We start from the raw sequence: 22,098 nt of genomic DNA, 5'->3' as shown, positions 1-22,098 counted from the left end.
CACACACACACACAGACACAGACACACAGATATCTACTGAGAAGTACATTAGCAGGACCTCCCTACCTGTCAGAGTGTGTGTAAAAAGTTCTCCATTAGTTTTCCACCCTGGTACTAGTGTGCTGTATGAACACTCTACACTACTGCATTAGACGTCACTCAAAGAGAGGTGAAGAGAGTGCTGAGTGCTACAGACAGTGTAGCCCAGGTAATGTGCTGTAGATTTAGCCAACTCCTCTGTTTATCGCTGCAGACAGACAGGCAGTCAGTGAGTTACAATACACTAATGCTGATCTTGGAAGACTTTTCCTACCAAAATAATTCCCACCGTGGGAGTGATAGAGGATAGACTGCCTATAGTATGACATCACCTCAGGGAGCTGTAGCTCAATACAGAGGCACGCACACACACACACACACACACACACACACACACACACACACACACACACACACACACACACACACACACACACACTGCACCTCCTAGATAGCTTCAGCTTTATGCCAAGTTTGATCTATGAAGCCCCATGGTCACGTGGAATGGTGTTTCATAGTCTACTGTAGGTTTCTATCCTCCAGAGACACCCACACAGGCCCTGCCGTGACCTTTTTGTTGTCATACTGTAAGATTCACACCCAATGCCAGTCACAGCAAGGAGAGGTTAGAGTTCTTGAACAACTAAAGATTTTAAAAGAGACTAAAGGTTAGTACAGTCTTTGTCAGCATGCCTGGCCTAAACTGAGTTCCTTAGGACTGTGTATGGGGAAGTTAGTTGAAAGAGGTGACATTCCTTCCAGAATATGGTAGTGGTATAGGGTAGCTAGTGGTATATGGTAGCTAGTGGTATATGGTAGCTATGGTAGTGGAAGAGATGGCTGCTCCTCTCAGACCAGGGTGAAGCCAGTTTATCCACTACACAAACATGCCTGTGAGTTATTACGGCATGAAGAATGGTAGTGTACATTGGACCTACAGTTGAAGTCGGAAGTTTACATACACCTAAGCCAAATATATTTAAACTCAGTTTTTCACAATTCCTGACATTTAATCCTAGTAAAAATTCCCTGTCTTAGGTCAGTTGGGATCACCACTTTATTTTAAGAATGTGAAATGTCAGAATAATAGTAGAGAGAATGATTTATTTCAGCTTTCATTACTTTCATCACATTCCCAGTGGGTCAGAAGTTTACATACACTCAATTAGTATTTGGTAGCATTGCCTTTAAATTGTTTAACTTGGGTCAAACGTTTCGGGTAGCCTTCCACAAGCTTCCCACAATAAGTTGGGTGAATTTTAATATATAATAATAATATGCCATTTAGCAGACGCTTTTATCCAAATCGACTTACAGTCATGCGTGCATACATTTTTTGTGTATGGGTGGTCCCGGGGATCGAACCCACTACCTTGGCGTTACAAGCGCCGTGCCCTACCAGCTGAGCTACAGAGGACCACATTTTGGCCCATTCCTCCTGACAGAGCTGGTGTAACTGAGTCAGGTTTAAAAATAAATAATTATTTAACCTTTATTTAACCAGGTAAGCCAGTTGAGAACAAGTTCTCATTTACAACTGCGACCTTGCCTCCTTGTTCGTTCACGCTTTTTCAGTTCTGCCCACAAATTTTATATAGGATTGAGGTCAGGGCTTTGTGATGGCCACTCCAATACCTTGACTTTGTTGTCCTTAAGCCATTTTGCCACAACTTTGGAAGTATGCTTAGGGTCATTGTCCATTTGGAAGACCCATTTGCGATCAAGTTTTAACTTCCTGACTGATGTCTTGAGATGTTGCTTCAATATATCCACATAATTTTCCTTCCTCATGATGCCATCTATTTTGTGAAGTGCACCAGTCCCTCCTGCAGCAAAGCACCCCCACAGCATGATGCTGCCACCCCCGTGCTTCACAGTTGGGATAGTGTTCTTCGGCTTGCAAGCCTACCCCTTTTACCTCCAAACATAACGATGGTCATTATGGTCAAACAGTTCTATTTTTGTTTCATCAGACCAGAGGACATTTCTGGAGCAGTGGCTTCTTCCTTGCTGTGGCTTCTTCCTTGCTGAGCGGCCTTTCAGGTTATGTCGATATAGGACTCGTTTTACTGTGGATATAGATACTTTTGTACCTGTTTCCTCCAGCATCTTCACAAGGTCCTTTGCTATTGTTCTGGGATTGATTTGCACTTTTCGCACCAAAGTACGTTCATCTCTAGGAGACAGAATGCGTTTCCTTCCTGAGCGGTATGACGGCTGCGTGGTCCCATGGTGTTTATACTTGCATACTATTGTTTGTACAGATGAACGTGGTACCTTCAGGCGTTTGGAAATTGCTCCCAAGGATGAACCAGACTTGTGGAGGTCTACAAGAGGCACTGAGTTTGAAGGTAGGCCTTGAAATACATCCACAGGTACACCCCCAATAGACTCAAATGATGTCAATTAGCCTATCAGAAGTTTCTAAAGCCATGACATCCTTTTCTGGAATTTTCCAAGCTGTTTAAAGGCACAGTCAACTTAATGTATGTAAACTTCTGACCCATTGGAATTGTGATACAGTGAATTATAAGTGAAATAATCTGTCTGTAAACAATTGTTGGAAAAATGACTTGTGTCATGCACAAAGTAGATGTCCTAACCGACTTGCCAAAACTATAGTTCGTTAACAAGAAATTTGTGGAGTGGTTGTAAAACGAGTTTTAATGACTCCAACCTAAGTGTATGTAAACTTCCGACTTCAACTGTATCTTTATAACAGGAGAGATAGTTATGGTAGCGTGTGGTCTTTATAACAGGGGAGTTAGTTATGGTAGCTAGTGGTATAGGGTAGCTAGTGGTATATGGTAGCTAGTGGTATATGGTAGCTAGTGGTACATGGTAGCTAGTGGTATATGGTAAATAGTGGTATATGGTAGCTAGTGGTATATGGTAGCTAGTGGTATATGGTAGTTAGTGGTATAGGGTAGCTAGTGGTATATGGTAGCTAGTAGTATATGGTAGCTAGTGGTATATGGTAGCTAGTGGTATATGGTAGCTAGTGGTATATGGTAGCTAGTGGTGTATGGTAGCTAGTGGTATATGGTAGCTAGTGGTATATGTTAGCTAGTGGTATATGGTAGCTAGTGGTATATGGTAGCTAGTGGTGTATGGTAGCTAGTGGTATATGGTAGCTAGTGGTATATGGTAGCTAGTGGTATATGGTAGCTAGTGGTATATGGTGGCTAGTGGTATATGGTAGCTAGTGGTGTATGGTAGCTAGTGGTATATGGTAGCTAGTGGTATATGGTAGCTAGTGGTGTATGGTAGCTAGTTGTATATGTTAGCTAGTGGTGTATGGTAGCTAGTGGTGTATGGTAGCTAGTGGTATATGGTAGCTAGTGGTATATGGTAGTTAGTGGTATATGGTAGCTAGTGGTGTATGGTAGCTAATGGTGTATGGTAGCTAGTGGTATATGGTAGCTAGTGGTATATGGTAGCTAGTGGTATATGGTAGCTAGTGGTATATGGTAGCTAGTGGTATATGGTAGCTAGTGGTGTATGGTAGCTAGTGGTATATGGTAGCTAGTGGTATATGGTAGCTAGTGGTGTATGGTAGCTAATGGTGTATGGTAGCTAGTGGTATATGGTAGCTAGTGGTATATGGTAGTTAGTGGTATATGGTAGCTAGTGGTATATGGTAGCTAGTGGTGTATGGTAGCTAGTTGTATATGTTAGCTAGTGGTGTATGGTAGCTAGTGGTGTATGGTAGCTAGTGGTATATGGTAGTTAGTGGTATATGGTAGCTAGTATATATATGGTAGCTAGTGGTATATGGTAGCTAGTGGTATATGGTAGCTAGTGGTATATGGTAGCTAGTGGCAGGCAGCTTAGTGGTTAAGCGCGTTGTGCCAGTAACCAAAAGGTTGCTGGTTCTAATCCCCGAGCCGACTAGGTGAAAAATCTGTCGATGTGCCCTTAACCCTAATTGCTCCTGAAAGTCGCTCTGGATAAGAGCGTCTGCTAAATGACTAAAATGTAAAAATGGAATGTATATGGTAGCTAGTAGGGGTGTAACGATTCGTTTTAACAACGATTCGATTTGTATCACGATTCGTGGTTGTCGATACGATTCAAGGACGATATTGGTTCATTTAGAACGATACGATCCGAAACGATTCAGTGACTTGAAATCGATTCAGTAACCTTTTAGCCAAAAATTCAACCAGTGTGACTGAAATAAATACCTGGATACTGGACAGTGCAGGTGAAGTTTCCTAGATTCCTGTTTCTTGTAAGGACCGCAATGGTGGCTTGATAATTTCTCGCTCGTCGGCTTCTCCTCTGTCGTCCGCCATGCTATGTTTTGTTGTCTTTGCGCCTTTGCGCTGCTGCTGGCGCGGGGCGATGACGTCACGGATAGGCAGACTGAATCGAGTAATGTTTAAAGCCTTTATCATTAAAAGTGCTAAGAAAAAACATCCATATAAAGTCTGACGTGCTTAAATCCAATGGGTTATTTCCTAGTATCGATACAATCGATTTATTACATTTTAAAACGATGTTAGATTGATATATGTTGTCCAAAAGGCCAACTCGCCGAGCACAGATCGATGTAGTTGGATCATAGGAATATAAATCGATACATCGATGTAGTAGATGGATCGTTACACCCCTAGTAGCTTGTGGTCTTTATAACAGGGGAGTAACAGCTCAGTGTCTCTCTCTTTTCTCCTTCTCCCCTGAGGAGCACTCTAAGGGCTATCTGGGATGTGTGTGTGTGTGTGTGTGTGTGTGTGTGTGTGTGTGTGTGTGTGTGTGTGTGTGTGCGTGTCTCCTCCTCTCCCTTTGTCCCTCTCCACTCCTTGCCAGTACCGAGGCAGAGCCTAACTCACAATAATCTTCTACAGGCTTTTCTCCCTATCATATTTCTGACTGAGGCACACACAGGCAGTTAACAACATGCGTGAACAAGAGCTGTGTAATTCCTTCCTGGTGTGTGTGCGTGTGTGTGTGTGTGCGTGAGTGTGTGTGCGTGTGCTTGAATGCATGTGTGTGTGTACAGTATGTGTTGGCCAGCCCAGTGCAGTATGTGATGATGTAATGTATGTGATGATGTAATGGAATAAATGTTGTAGATCTTAATGTTTTTCCACAAAATCCTGGACTATCGGACCACCATTTTATTACGTTTGCAATCGCAACAAATAATCTGCTCAGACCCCAACCAAGGAGCATCAAAAGTCGTGCTATAAATTCTCAGACAACACAAAAATTCATTGATGCCCTTCCAGACCCCTTCTGCCTACCCAAGGACGTCAGAGGACAAAAATCAGTTAACCACTTAACTGAGGAACTAAATTTAACCTTGCACAATACCCTAGATGCAGTTGCACCCCTAAAAACGAAAAACATTTGTCATAAGAAACTAGCTCCCTGGTATACAGAAAATACCCGAGCTTTGAAGCAAGCTTCCAGGAAATTGGAACGGAAATGGCGCCACACCAAACTGGAAGTCTTCCGACTAGCTTGGAAAGACAGTACCGTGCAGTACCGAAGAGCCCTCACTGCTGCTCGATCATCCTACTTTTCCAAATTAATCGAGGAAAATAAGAACAATCCAAAATTTCTTTTTGATACTGTTGCAAAGCTAACTAAAAAGCAGCATTCCCCAAGAGAGGATGGTTTTCACTTCAGCAGTGATAAATTCATGAACTTCTTTGAGGAAAAGATCATGACCATTAGAAAGCAAATTACGGACTCCTCTTTGAATCTGCGTATTCCTCCAGGGCTTAGCTGTCCTGGATCTGCACAGCTCTGCGAGGGCCTGGGATCGGGAGAGACACTTAAGTGTTTTAGTACTATATCTCTTGACACAATGATGAAAATAATCATGGCCTCTAAACCTTCAAGCTGCATACTGGATCCTATTCCTACTAAACTGCTGAAGGAGCTGCTTCCTGTGCTTGGCCCTCCTATGTTGAACATAATAAACAGCTCTCTATCCACCGGATGTGTACCAAACTCACTAAAAGTGGCAGTGATAAAGCCTCTCTTGAAAAAGCCAAACCTTGACCCGGAAAATATAAAAAACTATCGGCCAATATCGAATCTTCCATTCCTCTCAAAAATTTTAGAAAAAGCTGTTGCGCAGCAACTCACTGCCTTTCTGAAGACAAACAATGTATACGAAATGCTTCAGTCTGGTTTTAGACCCCATCATAGCACTGAGACTGCACTTGTGAAGGTGGTAAATGACCTTTTAATGGCGTCAGACCGAGGCTCTGCATCTGTCCTCGTGCTACTAGACCTTAGTGCTGCCTTTGACACCATCGATCACCACATTCTTTTGGAGAGACTGGAAACCCAAATTGGTCTACACGGACAAGTTCTGGCCTGGTTTAGATCCTACCTGTCGGAAAGATATCAGTTTGTCTCTGTGAATGGTCTGTCCTCCGACAAATCAACTGTACATTTCGGTGTTCCTCAAGGTTCCGTTTTAGGACCACTATTGTTTTCACTATATATTTTACCTCTTGGGGATGTTATTCGAAAACATAATGTTAACTTTCACTGCTATGCGGATGACACACAGCTGTACATTTCAATGAAGCATGGTGAAGCCCCAAAATTGCCCTCGCTAGAAGCCTGTGTTTCAGACATAAGGAAGTGGATGGCTGAAAACTTTTTACTTTTAAACTCGGACAAAACAGAGATGCTTGTTCTAGGTCCCAAGAAACAAAGAGATCTTCTGTTAAATCTGACAATTCATCTTGATGGTTGTAAAGTCGTCTCAAATAAAACTGTGAAGGACCTAGGCGTTACTCTTGACCCTGATCTCTCTTTTGACGAACATATCAAGACTGTTTCAAGGACAGCTTTTTTCCATCTACGTAACATTGCAAAAATCAGAAATTTTCTGTCCAAAAATGATGCAGAAAAATTAATCCATGCATTTGTTACTTCTAGATTAGACTACTGCAATGCTCTATTTTCCGGCTACCCGGATAAAGCACTAAATAAACTTCAGTTAGTGCTAAATACGGCTGCTAGAATCCTGACTAGAACCAAGAAATTTGATCATATTACTCCAGTGCTAGCTTCCCTACACTGGCTTCCTGTTAAGGCAAGGGCTGATTTCAAGGTTTTACTGTTAACCTATAAAGCGTTACATGGGCTTGCTCCTACCTATCTTTCCGAGTTGGTCCTGCCGTACATACCAATACGTACGCTACGGTCACAAGACGCAGGCCTCCTAATTGTCCCTAGAATTTCTAAGCAAACAGCGGGAGGCAGGGCTTTCTCCTATAGATCTCCATTTTTATGGAACAGTCTGCCTACCCATGTGAGAGACGCAGACTCGGTCTCAACCTTTAAGTCTTTACTGAAGACTTATCTCTTCAGTAGGTCATATGATTGAGTGTAGTCTGGCCCAGGAGTGTGAAGGTGAACGGAAAGGCTGGAGCAACGAACAGCCCTTGCTGTCTCTGCCAGGCCGGTTCCCCTCTCCACTGGGGTTCTCTGCCTCTAACCCTGTTGCAGGGGCTGAGTCACTGGCCTGCTGGTGCTCTTTCATGCCGTCCCTGGGAGGGGTACGTCAATTGAGTGGGTTGAGTTACTGACGTGATCTTCCTGTCTGGGTTGGCGACCCCCCCCCCCTTGGTTTGTGCTGTGGTGGAGACCTCTGTGGGCTATACTCGGCCTTGTCTCAGGATTGTAAGTTGGTGGTTGGGGATATCCCTCTAGTGGTGCGGGGGCTGTGCTTTGGCGGAGTGGGTGGGGTTATATCCTTCCTGTTTGGCCCTGTCCGGGGGTTTCTTCGGATGGGGCCACAGTGTCTCCGGACCGCTCCTGTCTCAGCCTCCAGTATTTATGCTGCAGTAGTTTATGTGTCGGGGGGCTGGGGTTAGTTGGTTATACCTGGAGTACTTCTCCTGTCTTATCCAGTGTCCTGTGTGAATTTAAGTATGCTCTCTCTAATTCTCTCGTTCTCTCTTTCTCTCTGAGAACCTGAGCCCTAGGACCATACGTCAGGACTACCGGGCATGATGACACCCTGCTGCCCCCAGTCCGCCTGGCCTTGCTGCTATTCCAGTTTCAACTGTTCTGCCTGCGGCTACGAAACCCCTACCTGTCCCAGACCTGCTGTTTTCAACTCTAAATGATCGGCTATGAAAAGCCAACTGAGAGACCTGAGCCCTAGGACCATACGTCGGGACTACCGGCCGTGGTGACTCCTTGCTATCCCCAGTCCGCCTGGCCTTGCTGCTATTCCAGTTTAAACTGTTCTGCCTGCGGTTATGGAACCCCTACCTGTCCCAGACCTGCTGTTTTAAACTCTAATGATCGGCTATGAAAAGCCAACTGAGATTTATTCCTGATTATTATTTGACCATGCTTGTCACTTATGAACATTTTTGAACATCTTGGCATGGTTCTGTTATAATCTCCACCCGGCACAGCCAGAAGAGGACTGGCCACCCCTCATAGCCTGGTTCCTCTCTAGGTTTCTTCCTAGGTTTTGCCTTTCTAGGGAGTTTTTCCTAGCCACCGTGCTTCTACACCTGCATTACTAGCTGTTTGGGGTTTTAGGCTGGGTTTCTGTACAGCACTTCGAGATATTAGCTGATGTAAGAAGGGCTATATAAAATAAAAAATTGATTGATTAATGAGAACTGCAGCAGAGCTGAGCAGACTGAGGATTCCCTGTGTGCTCGAAGCAGACAGACATTGTTAGTTGTAATGAACACTGTGACTGGATGGAGCAGGAGCAGGGAGGAATATCTCTGCCTGTTAGATTGGATTCAGTACAGACTAGAAGGTAAAAACAGACTCCCTCTCCCCATCGGCCATCAACCCCTGCACAACCCCCAGAAATCAGATCAGGCACGCACCCCCATGCCACTCCCACACACACACCCCTCTCCTCAGTAGGGAGTGTTCCCTATCCGACCATATCACTGCAGTCAGCCTCACCTTCCAGCAGCAGCAGTCCAGTCAGACCAGGCAGGTTTAAATTAAACAGCGTGGGAGTTTGGCAGTTTTATCACTAGCAGGGTGAGGGCAGGGTAGGTAAAGGAGCAGGGGGAGGGCAGGGGAGGTAAAGGAGCAGGGGGAGGACAGGGGAGGTAAAGGAGCAGGGGGAGGGCAGGGGAGGTAAAGGAGCAGGGGGAGGGCAGGGGAGGTAAAGGAGCAGGGGGAGGGAAGGGGAGGTAAAGGAGCAGGGGGAGGGCAGGGGAGGTAAAGGGGATGGTTGATTCACAGAGAAATAACAAGTCTCATAACAATGTGATTAGTTTGTGTGCTGTGATGTAGACCAATTACTCATCTTATTTAGTGTGTCTCACCCTACTCTCCTCCTCTCGTCCTCTCCTCTTCTCCTTTCCTCCTCTCTCCTCCCCTGCCAGACAAAATATAATTAATTGTTCTGATAAGTGCAGAACTGTGTGTGTGCGTGTCTTCCTCAACTGTGGACAGGGCATAATCTGAGAGCAATAAGCAGGACAGAACAGGTCGAACCAAGTGATCAGTCCTGCTATCAGAATCCTTCTGTTTATTACTGAGCCATACAGCAGCATGAACAATGGTGTTTACAGAAAAATGATCTCGCCTGGCTCCAGAGTTAGTGTTAAAACGGGAAACATATTGAAAATACATGAAAAATCAATGTGGACAAATTGCCTGTCCTTATAATTGGTGCAAAGTACCTCTTCCAATATCGAGAGATTAATCAAATCAAATCAAAACCCAAAAGAATTGCGCCGAATACAACAGGTGTAGACCTTACCGTGAAATGCTTACTTACGAGCCCTTAACCAACAATGCAGTTCAAGAATTAAGAAAATATTTACTAAATAAACTAAAGGAATTTTTTAAATAAAAAGTAACACAATAAAATAACAATAATGAGGCTATATACAGGGGGTACTGGTACCGAGTCAATGTGCGGGGGTACAGGTTAGTCGAGGTAATTTGTACATGTAGGTAGGGGTAAAGTCACTATGCATAGATAATAAACAGCGAGTAGCAGCAGTGTAAAAACAAAAGAGGGTGGGGGTGTCAATGTAAATAGTCCAGGTGGCCATTTTATTAATTGTTCAGCAGTCTTATGGCTTGGGGGTAGAAGCTGTTAAGGAGCCTTTTGGTGCTAGATTTGGCACTCTGGTACCTCTTGCCGTGCGGTAGCAGAGAGAACAGTCAATGACTTTGGTGACTGGAGTCTTTAACAATTTTTTGGGCCTTCCTCTGACACTGCCTAGTATATAGGTCCAGGATGGCAGGAAGCTTGGCCCCAGTGATGTACTGGGCCGTACGCACTACCCTCTGTAGCGCCTTACAGTTGGATGCCGAGCAGTTGCCATACCAGGTGGTGATGCAACCGGTCAGGATGCTCTCGATGGTGCAGCTGTATAACTTTTTGAGGATCTGGGGACCAATGCCAAATCTTTTCAGTCTCCTGAGGGGGGAAATATGTTGTCGTTCCCTCTTCACATCTGTCTTGGTGTGTTTGGACCATGATAGTTTGTTGGTGATGTGGACACCAAGGAACTTGAAACTCTTGACCCGCTCCACTACAGCCCTGTCGATGTGAATGGGGGCGTGTTCGGCCCTCCTTTTCCTGTAGTCCACAATAAGCTCCTTTGTCTTGCTCACGTTGAGGGAGAGGTTGTTGTCCTGGCACCACACGGCCAGGTCTCTGACCTCCTCCCTATAGGCTGTCTCATAGTTGTCGGTGATCAGACCTACCACTGTTGTGTCGTCAGCAAACTTAATGATGATGTTGGAGTCGTGCTTGGCCACGCAGTCGTGGGTGAACAGGAAGTACAAGAGGGGACTAAGCACGCACCCCTGAGGGGCCCCCGTGTTGAGGATCAGCGTGGCAGATGTGTTGTTGCCTACCCTTACCACCTGGGAGCGGCCCGTCAGGAAGTCCAGGATCCAGTTGCAGAGGGAGGTGTTTAGTCCCAGGGTCCTTAGCTTAGTGATGAGCTTTGTGGGCACTATGGTGTTGAACGCTGAGCTGTAGTCAATGAACAGCATTCTCACATAGGTGTTCCTTTTGTCCAGGTGGGAAAGGGCAGTGTGGAGTGCGATTGAGATTGCGTCATCTGTGGATCTGTTGGGGCGGTATGCGAATTGGAGTGGATCTAGGGTTTCCGGGATGATGGTGTTGGTGTGAGCTATGACCAGCTTTTTAAAGCACTTCATGGGTACCGAGTGCTACGGGTCGGGTAGTCATTTAGGCAGAACACCTTTGCTTTCTTGGGCACAGGGACTATGGTGGTCTGCTTGAAACATGTACAGTGAGGGAAGAAAGTATTTGATCCCCTGCTGATTTTGTACGTTTGCCCACTGACGAAGAAATGATCAGTCTATAATTTTAATAGTAGGTTTATTTGAACAGTGAGAGACAGAATAACAACAAAAAGATCCAGAAAAACGCATGTCAAAAATGTTATAAATTGATTTGCATTTTACTGAGGGAAATAAAGATTTGACCCTCTCTCAATCAGAAAGATTTCTGGCTCCCGGGTGTCTTTTATACAGGTAACGAGCTGAGATTAGGAGCACACTCTTAAAGGGTGCAGCTGTCCACAGAAGCAATCAATCAATCAGATTCCAAACTCTCCACCATGGTCAAGACCAAAGAGTTCTCCAAGGATGTCAGGGACAAGATTGTAGACCTACACAAGGCTGGAATGGGCTACAAGACCATCACCAAGCAGCTTGGTGAGAAGGTGACAACAGTTGGCGCGATTATTCGCAAATGGAAGAAACACAAAATAACTGTCAATCTCCCTCGGCCTGGGGCTCCATGCAAGATCTCACCTCATGGAGTTGCGATGATCATGAGAACGGTGAGGAATCAGCCTAGAACTACACGGTAGGATCTTGTCAATGATCTCAAGGCAGCTGGGACCATAGTCACCAAGAAAACAATTGGTAACACACTACGCCGTGAAGGACTGAAATCCTGCAGGGCCCGCAAGGTCACCCTGCTCAAGAAAGCACATATACAGGCCCGTCTGAAGTTTGCCAATGAACATCTGAATGATTCAGAGGAGAACTGGGTGAAAGTGTTGTGGTCAGATGAGACCAAAATCGAGCTCTTTGGCATCAACTCAACTCGCCGTGTTTAGAGGAGGAGGAATGCTGCCTATGACCCCAAGAACACCATCCCCACCGTCAAACATGGAGGTGGAAACATTATGTTTTGGGGGTGTTTTTCTGCTAAGGGGACAGGACAACTTCACCGCATCAAAGGGATGATGGACGGGGCCATGTACCGTCAAATTTTGGGTGAGAACCTCCTTTCCTCAGCCAGGGCATTGAAAATGGGTCGTAGATGGGTATTCCAGCATGACAATGACCCAAAACACACGGCCAAGGCAACAAAGGAGTGGCTCAAGAAGAAGCACATTAAGGTCCTGGAGTGGCCTAGCCAGTCTCCAGACCTTAATCCCATAGAAAATCTGTGGAGGGAGCTGAAGGTTCGAGTTGCCAAACGTCAGCCTCGAAACCTTAATGACTAGGAGAATATCTGCAAAGAGGAGTGGGACAAGATCCCTCCTGAGATGTGTGCAAACCTGGTGGTCAACTACAAGAAACGTCTGACCTCTGTGATTGCCAGCAAGGGTTTTGCCACCAAGTACTAAGTCATGTTTTGCAGAGGGGTCAAATACTTATTTCCCTCATTAAAATGCAAATCAATTTATAACATTTTTGATTGCGTTTTTCTGGATTATTTTTTTGTTATTCTGTCTCTCACTGTTCAAATAAACCTACCATTAAAATTATAGACTGATCATGTCTTTGTCAGTGGGCAAACGTACAAAATCAGCAGGGGATCAAATACTTTTTTCCCTCACTGTAGGTATTAGAGACTCGGTCAGGGAGAGGTTGAAAATGTCAGTGAAGACACTTGCCAGTTGGTCCGCGCATGCTCTGAGTACACGTCCTGGTAATTCGTCTGGCCCCGCGGCCTTGTGAATGTTGACCTGTTTAAAGGTCTTGCTCACATCGGCTACGGAGAGCGTGATTACACAGTCGTCCGGAACAGCTGGTGCTCTCATGCATGCTTCAGTGTTGCTTGCCTCAAAGCGAGCATAAAAGGCATTTAGCTCGTCTGGTAGGCTCGCGTCACTGGGAAGCTCGCGGCTGGATTTCCCTTTGTAGTCCGTAATAGTTTGCTAGCCCTGCCACATCCGACGAGCATCAGAGCCGGTGTAGTAGGATTCAATCTTAGTCCTGTATTGACGCTTTACCTGTTTGATGGTTCATCTGAGGGCATAGCAGGATTTCTTATAAGCATCCGGATTAGTGTCCCGCTCCTTGAAAGCTACAGCTCTAGCCTTTAGCCCGGTGCGGATGTTGCCTGTAATCCATGGCTTCTGGTTGGGATATGTACGTACAGTCACTGTGGGGACGATGTCGTTGATGCACTTATTGATGGAGCCGGTAACTGAGGTGGTATACTCCTCAATGCCATTGGATTAATCCCAGAACATATTCCAGTCTCTGCTAGCAAAATAGTCCTGTAGCGTAGCATCTGCATCATCTGACAACTTCTGCATTGAGCGAGTCACTGGTACTTCCTGCATTCGTTTTTGCTTGTAAGCAGGAATCAGGAAGATATAATTATGGTCAGATTTGCCAAATTGACGGCGAGGGAGAGCTTTGTATGCATCTCTGTGTGTGGAGTAAAGGTCCCCGGCCACTAGGAGCGCCGCTTCTGGATGAGCATTTTCTTGTTTGCTTATGGCCTTATACAGCTCGTTGAGTGTGGTCTTAGTGCCAGCATCGGTTTGTGGTGGTTAATAGACGGCTACGAAAAATATAGATGAAAAATCTCTTGGTAGATAGTGTGGTCTACTGTTTATCATGAAGTACTCTACCTCAGGTGAGCAATACCTCGAGACTTCCTTAATATTAGACATTGCGCACCAGCTGTTATTGACAAATAGACACACACCCCCACCCCTCGTCTTACCAGACGTAGCTGTTCTGTCCTGCCGATGAACGGAAAACCCAGCCAAATGTATATTATCTGTGTCATCATTCAGCTCCGCCCCCTGTATTTACATGTTTTCTTCACGCGATTGACAGGGATTTGGGCCTGGTCTCGGAGAAGCAGTATATCCTTCGCGTCGGACTCATTAAAGAAAAAATCTTTGTCCAGTTCGAGGTGAGTAATCGCTGTTGTCACGATCGTTGAAAGACGGGTCAGACCAAGGTGCAGCGTGGTATGCGAACATGTTTATTAAACTGGATAAACACTGACAAAACAACAAAAGGCAACGAACCGTGACGTCGGAAGGCTGGACCCCGGTGGAGCGGACTGCTCTGACTCCGGAGTGGAGCCGCTGACCGGAGCTGGACTAGGCACCGGTGGAGTGGACTGCTCTGGCTCCGGAGTGGAGCCGCTGATCGGAGCTGGACTAGACCCCGGTGGAGCGGACTGATCTGGCTCCGGAGTGGAGCAGCTGACCGGAGCTGGATCAGGCACCGGTGGAGCGGATTGCTCTGGCTCCGGAATGGAGCCGCTGACCGGAGCTGAACTGGACCCCGGTGGAGCGGACTACTCTGGCTCCGGAGTGGAGCCGCTGACCAGAGCTGGACTGGACTCCGGTGGACGGACTGCTCTGGCTCCGGAGTGGAGCAGCTGACTGGAGCTGGATCAGGCACCGGTGGAGCAAGCCGGGCCGGACTGGGGACACGCACCACTGGTCTGGTGCGAGGAGCAGGAACGGGCTGGGCCGGACTGGGGACACGCACCACTGGTCTGGTGCGAGGAGCAGGAACGAGCCGGGCCGGACTGGAGACACGCACCACAGGTCTGGTGCGAGGAGTAGGAACGGGCCGGGCCGGACTGGGGACACGCACCACAGGTCTAGTGCAAGGAGCAGGAACGGGCCGGGCCGGACTGGGGACACACACCACTGGTCTGGTGCGAGGAGCAGGCACGGACCGGGCCGGACTGGGGACACGTCGGAAGGCTAAACACATAAATAATAATAATATGCCATTTAGCAGACGCTTTTATCCAAAGCGACTTACAGTCATGCGTGCATACATTTTTTTGTGTATGGGTGGTCCTGGGGATCGAACCCACTACCTTGGCGTTACAAGCGCCGTGCTCTACCAGCTGAGCTACAGCCAGAGGACATACAAGCCAAACACACCGAAACACAAACAAGATCCCACAACCCAGGCAGGAAAACTGGCTGCCTAAGTATGATCCCCAATCAGAGACAACGAGCGACAGCTGCCTCTGTTTGGGAATCATACCCGGCCAAACATAGAAATATAACAACCAGACTCTAAACATAGATATACAACAACATAGAACTAAACATGCACACCCTGACCAAACTAACTAGAGTTCTAGAGGTCAGGGTGTGACAGCCCCGCCCCCCCAAAGGTGCGGACTCCGGCCGCACAAACCTGATTTAACAGGCTTCCAGCCTCGGTGGCGGCTCCAGCTCCGTGCGTGACGTCTTCTCCCTTACTGCCTCTGCGTTGCACCCCTGGACCGGTCTGGACCTCAACGCGGAGCATCCCCTGTCAGTCCTCCCACGATGCACCGATCCCTGTCTGGACCCTGGTGTGGGAGACCCCGAACCTGGAGAGGGGCTGACGTCTGGACCCGGAGTGGAGCCGCTAACCGGAGCTGAACCGGATCCCGGTGGAGCGGACTGCTCTGGCTCCGGAGTGGAGCCGCTTACCAGAGCTGGACTGGACTCCGGTGGAGCGGACTGCTCTGGCTCCGGAGTGGAGCAGCTGACTGGAGCTGGATCAGGCACTGGTGGAGCAGGCCGGGCCGGACTGGGGACACGCACCACTGGCTTGGTGCGAGGAGCAGGCACGGATCTTACCGGACTAGGCACGAGGCTACCCGGACTGGGAACCGGCGCTGGAGGTCTACGACTGTACCAGTCCTTTACTCTCCGCACCCAATCCTCCTCCAGTGAGGACTCCTCCGGGAGCCCCCACGAGTTAGGGAACAGAAACTCATCTTCGTCGTCATCCTCCGACTCCTCAATGTAAAAATTTCCCATTCCTGTTCCCATGGTCGTAGGGACTCAAACTGGAATCCCACCGGGTGCAGTGGTCGGGGCTCTTCTCTCTCGATCCCTGACCACCCCTTTAGCACCCCCAAAACATTTATTGGGGCTGCCTCTCTGGCTTCCTCCTCGGCTGGCGCCATCGGTGTCGCCGTTGCTCCTCTCTAACCCGGGCTTCCTGTCTGTTCCCAAGGACGGCGATCCATCCCAGCCTGGATCTCCTCCCATGTCCAAGATCCCTTACCATCCAGGATCTCCTCCCATGTCCAGGATGTCTGCTCCTGGCCACACTGCTTGGTCCTCGTTTGGTGGGATCTTCTGTCACGATCGTTGAAAGACGGGTCAGACCAAGGTGCAGCGTGGTATGCGAACATGTTTATTAAACTGGATAAACACTGACAAAACAACAAAAGACAACGAACCGTGACGTCGGAAGGCTAAACACATACAAGCCAAACACACTGAAACACAAACAAGATCCCACAACCCAGGCAGGAAAACTGGCTGCCTAATAAGTATGATCCCCAATCAGAGACAACGAGCGACAGCTGCCTCTGATTGGGAATCATACCCGGCCAAACATAGAAATATAACAACCAGACTCTAAACATAGATATACAACAACATAGAACTAAACATGCACACCCTGACCAAACTAACTAGAGTTCTAGAGGTCAGGGCGTGACAGCTGTTCTGATATCCAGAATCGCTTTTCGGTCATAAGAGACGATAGCAGCAACATTATGTACAAAATAAGTTACAAAGAATGCGAAAAAACACACAAAATAGCACAGTTGGTTAGGAGCCCGTAAAACAGCAGCCATCCCCTCCGGCACCATTGTACATAGCAATAGCAATAATAATAGCGATCAATAAAAAAAATTGATTGAATTGACAAGTTATTAGATTGATACCAGTTGGTTAATTTCCCCTAGCTTGCTAGTGTGCTGCATGGACTAGACGAGCCTGAAAGTAAACAAGCCTTTCTATACAGTACACTCGCCTATATTGAAAAAAGGGTAGGCATGCTATATGTTATACGGGCCATAGACAGGATTTAAAGAAGACAGTGACTAAAGCTCCTCTGGCATGATAAACTGTCGTACACATATACACAATGCATACAGTATCGACCGGAAGGATTCACACAAGCACACACACACGGCAGTTGGTAACATTACTAATGAGACAGATGCTCCTCTCTATGACTGTCCTGCTGTATGCATTAATGTCAAAGTCACAGCTTAATGTATAAGACCCAAGCATTGCGTAGGTGAAGAGTCTAAATGGACACACAAGCTCAGTGAGTGTAATTCATCTGCTTGCTGTGTCAGATAGTGACTCATCAAACACATAAACACACACACACACACAAACATACAAACACACACACACATGCTTGGACGCTCTTTGCTAGAGTACACACAAAGCACTGCTGAACAGTCAACTAGCTAGTGATAATACCACCAGGGCAGTGAGGACCACACACTAACACACACCACTGAATGGTTAGCCACCCACAGCAGGAAAAGCTGCTCTGTATATGCAGATGAAGAGCAAGCAGAGTGGGCAGGGTGTGCATGTGTGTGTGTGTGTGGGTGTGTGCACGCCTGTGTGTCGAGTGGAGCGTGGTTCCCATGTAAATGTAATGGAGAGCTCATACACAGGGGCTATAAATAGATGCACAGTGTGTGACTGCCTGAATGAGCTCACAGCTCAGACTCCCTCTTAAAGGGACAGGAGACCCTTTCTATTGTGTTTGTTCCCTCCTCACCTCAGACTCTCTCTTAAAGGGACAGGAGACCCTTTCTATTCTGTTTGTGCCCTCCTCACCTCAGACTCTCTCTTAAAGGGACAGGAGACCCTTTCTATTCTGTTTGTGCCCTCCTCGCCTCAGACTCTCTCTTAAAGGGACAGGAGACCCTTTCTATTCTGTTTGTGCCCTCCTCGCCTCAGACTCCCTCTTAAAGGGACAGGAGACCCTTTCTATTCTGTTTGTGCCCTCCTCGCCTCAGACTCCCTCTTAAAGGGACAGGAGACCCTTTGTATTGTGTTTGTGCCCTCTTCGCCTCAGACTGCCACTTGGCTAAGCATGAATAGAGAGACCTTGTGAAGTCAGCTTAGCTTTAGAGAAAGAGAGAGCTTACTGTAACAATAATACACAGAGGAAACAACATAACGACTTGAACGTTGTCAGTAGATTTAAATAATGCACATATTTTTACACCTACTAGTGAGTAATGTTTCTCAGCAGCGAATGGTGTGAGATTCAGTTTCATAGTGTGTTATTGTCATAATATGCTGTTCTCAAGGCAAGGTTACCATTGATCCTGTCCTGATCATTTGGAAAGGAAAGGGTGAGGCGTTTTTCTTATTGTTGCCACTTCGTACTGTTTTCTATAATGTCACGAGACAGTGTAATCGGATCGCAGTAAGTGAGTTAAGGTCATGTCTTTTGAATTGTAGTTTCTACTGAGGGACGAAAGAGGTCAGTAGGTTATGTATAAAGTCACCTCAGCAGAGCTTAGAAACTACTTTATAGTGCTTATGTAACACATTATATTACAGTGTTCTAATTAGTGAAATGACTCCGGTAAGTACAGTGTTTGTAGTGTACACATGCTGTCACAGGGAAGCCACACAGGTGGAACTGAAGAGTTGTCTCTCAGAGGGCATATGGTTCCGACAGGAGCCCTCTCTGTGCGACGCACATGAATCCTTGACAACAGAGAGACAGGGCTAACGCCTTCACTGGGATTACAAGTGTTTTTCTATTTTTTCCCCATACCCGTGGTGGGGTTACACTGTAGTAAGCTGTAATGTATGTGTGTATGTTATGTAAGGACGTGTTCTAGGACCTCCGTGGCAATGTCCTGTGGTTTCCTCACTATATGGGTGTGTGTATGTGCGTATTAGCCTGTGTGCCTCTCATTGCCGAGTCACAGCTTTCGGTCACATGACAACCGGTTGCCGTAGCATTGCCCTGCTGTATCCTCACTGATTGTCAAGGGTGAGGAAGATGAGTCATCAACAGTCAACACATGCACATGCACACGCACACACACACGCACACACACACACACACACACATACGTCACACGTCACACACGTGCATTTCTCCCTCCCTATTCCACATAAGAGGTCTTGAGAGGTTAAAGTACTGATTCTAGATCAGTTTCACACAAACTGGATTAGATTGAAAGCACTCTACCTTACTGTAGTTGTGGGAACTCCGGCCCAGATTCACAAAACACTTCTTACGCAAAAACTTAAGAAGCTTCTTAAGAAAAAATAAGTTCATAAGATAGTTTCTCAAACATTTCTTAAGAATTCATGATTTTCTTACGAACTTCTCAAATATCTTCTTACGAACTTAATAATCTTCTTAAAATGATTGTCACTAGGCAACCAAGCTAGCTAGCTACTGTTTCTAGCTAGTAAGGGCAATCAAAAAAAATATTGGATTTAAAACAATCAATTCTCAATGAGTTTGTGAGTGAATTAAATGTTCAATTGCTTTCATTAGCTTTCAAGGTTTTAGCTATCTTGGAATTAAGAACATTTCCAAGAAGAAATCCAATAACTTTATTTTCAAGAATCACATTTCTTCTTAACTATTTTCTTAGGAAGAAACTTTTCAAAAACAAATCTTCTGAAGATGGTTTTGTGAATCCCGGCCCTGATCTAAAAACTGTATTCTCAGAGAAAGCATAATAATAATAATAATAATAATAATAATAATAATGATAATGATGTGGGTGCTTGTATTTGTCCTATTTCACAGTGTGTATTGATACGCATGTGTGAATTGGAAATGTGTATTTTTGCATACACCACTCTCCCTGAGACACCCTCAAGAGAGTGGAGTCACGGCCAGGGTCTGCCATTATCAACGGCGACCCTGAAGCAATAAGGGTTAAGTGCCTTGCTCAAGGGCACACCGACAGATGTTTCACCTTGTCTGCTTGGGGATTCGAACCTGCGACCTTTCGGTTACTGGCCCAACACGCTAACCGCCAGGTAACAGCACATAACCGATGTACTGCCCTCGGTCTGTGGTATTAAACACAGCTTTTATTATAACTTCACTAGTAAATGTATTTGAATGGTAAGTATTGTGAAGTTTCAGTTCTGTTGTATTTCTCATCATTGCATGGTGGGTTATACTGGGTTATAGATGGTATATTGCTTCTGTAGAGTTTGTTTTATTTAATTTTTTGTCATTTAGCAGACGCTCTTATCCAGAGCGACTTACAGGAGCAATTAGGGTTAAGTGCCTTGCTCAAGGGCACATCGAGAGATTTTTCACCTAGTCGGCTTGGGGATTAGAACCAGTGACCTTTCGGTTACTGGCACAATGCTCTTAACCACTAAGCTACTTGAGTCTGGAGTACAAAACACGACCAACATAAAAAATATATGTGCAGGTACATATGTGTCTGTTCATAATCCAGCATGGCATCAATTATATCAGAATATTCTCTGCTTGTTGTGGGCCTTGTCTCAGATGAAGTAGAACACAGAGCTAGCATGGTCTGGTTTCTGGCTTCTCTCCCTGTGTGTGTGTGTGTGTGTGTGTGTGTGTGTGTGTGTGTGTGTGTGTGTGTTTGTTTGTGTGTGTGAGGGTTCTGATGTCCCAACAGTCTGAGGAGACTGCTCTGTGGAGGCTTTGAAGATTTACTGAGATGAAGCCTTCTCTCTGTCTACCTCTCTCTATCTCTTTCTCTCTCAATTCAGTTCAATTCAATTCAAAGGGCTTTATTGGCATGGGAAACATATGTTTACATTGCCAAAGCAAGTGAAATAGATAATAAACAAATCAAAAATTAACAGTAAACATTACACTCACAATTTTCAAAGGAATAGACACATTTCAAATGTCATATTATGGCTATATACAGTGTTATAATGATGTGCAAATAGTTAAAGTATAAAAGGGAAAATAAATTAACATAAATATGGGTTGTATTTACAATGGAATTTGTTCTTCACTGGTTGCCCTTTTCTTGTGGCAACAGGTCACAAATGTGCTGCTGTGATGGCACACTGTGGTATTTCCCCCACTAGGTATAGGAGTTTATCCAAAATGGATTTGTTTTGGAATTCTTTGTGGATCTGTGTAATCTGAGGGAGATATGTGTCGCTAATATGGTTTTACATTTGGCAGAAGGTTAGGAAGCTCAGTTTCCACCTCATTTTGTGGGCAGTGTGCACATAGCCTGTCTTCTCTTGAGAGCCAGGTCTGCCTACGGCGGCCTTTCTCAATAGCAAGGCCATGCTCACTGAGTCTGTACATAGTCAAAGATTTCCTTAATTTTGGGTCAGTCACAGTGGTCAGGTATTCTGCCACTGTGTACTCTCTGTTTATGGGCCAAATAGCATTCCAGTTTGCTCTGTTTTTTTGTAAATTCTTTCCAATGTCTCAAGTAATTATCTTTTTGTTTTCTCATGATTTGATTGGGTCTAATTCTGTTGCTGTTGCTGTTCTGGGGCTCTGTGGGGTCTGTTTGTGTTTGTGAACAGAGCCCCAGAACCAGCTTGCTGTGATTAGGTGATTTCGAAAGAGTCAGGTGCAGGAGGGTAAATCACAGAATAACAGGATTTATTCTGAAACACAGAGTTATGCAGTAATGTGTCACAACCTCCAGGCACACTGGAAAATACACGGCACACTGGGAATTATCCCGGCGATACAAAATACACAGAGCTCCACCGAGCTTCTCTATCCTCCACAATAAACAATCACACACAAAGACAAGGGGGCAGAGGGAACACTTATACAGGTACTGATGAGGGGATATGAACCAGGTGTGTGTACTAAACAAGACAAAACAAATGGAATGATGAGATGAGGAGCTGCAGTGGCTAGAAGGCCGGTGACGATGAACGCCGAAGCTTGCCCGAACAAGGAGAGGTGGCCGCTTCGTAGGAAGTCGTGACACTTGCTTAGGGGACTCTTCTCTAGGTTAATCTCTCTGTAGGTGATGGCTTTGTTATGGAAGGTTTGGGAATCACTTCCTTTTAGGTGGTTGTAGAATTTAACAGCTCTTTTCTG

General features: G+C 45.9%; 1 protein-coding gene across 2 annotated transcripts in view; it reads left to right on the top strand.

The window, feature by feature from the left end:
• Window positions 1-2,341: 2,341 nt before the first annotated feature.
• LOC311117482 (ataxin-1-like) overlaps window positions 2,342-22,098 on the top strand; it is a 100,712-nt gene continuing 80,955 nt past the window's right edge. The window contains exon 1 of one of the 2 annotated variants that reach the window (XM_084192405.1): window positions 2,342-2,390. The gene's annotated coding sequence lies outside the window, so the exon portion shown is untranslated. The remainder of the gene's footprint in view (window positions 2,391-22,098) is intronic. The other variant, XM_084192409.1, reaches the window with a different exon arrangement.

This window comes from Coregonus lavaretus, assembly GCF_964263955.1.
Source record: "Coregonus lavaretus genome assembly, contig: HAP1_SCAFFOLD_1466, whole genome shotgun sequence".
In the NCBI taxonomy this organism is placed as follows: domain Eukaryota; kingdom Metazoa; phylum Chordata; class Actinopteri; order Salmoniformes; family Salmonidae; genus Coregonus; species Coregonus lavaretus.
Note: the sequence above shows the minus strand (reverse complement) of the source record. Positions and strands in the feature narration are given on the sequence as shown.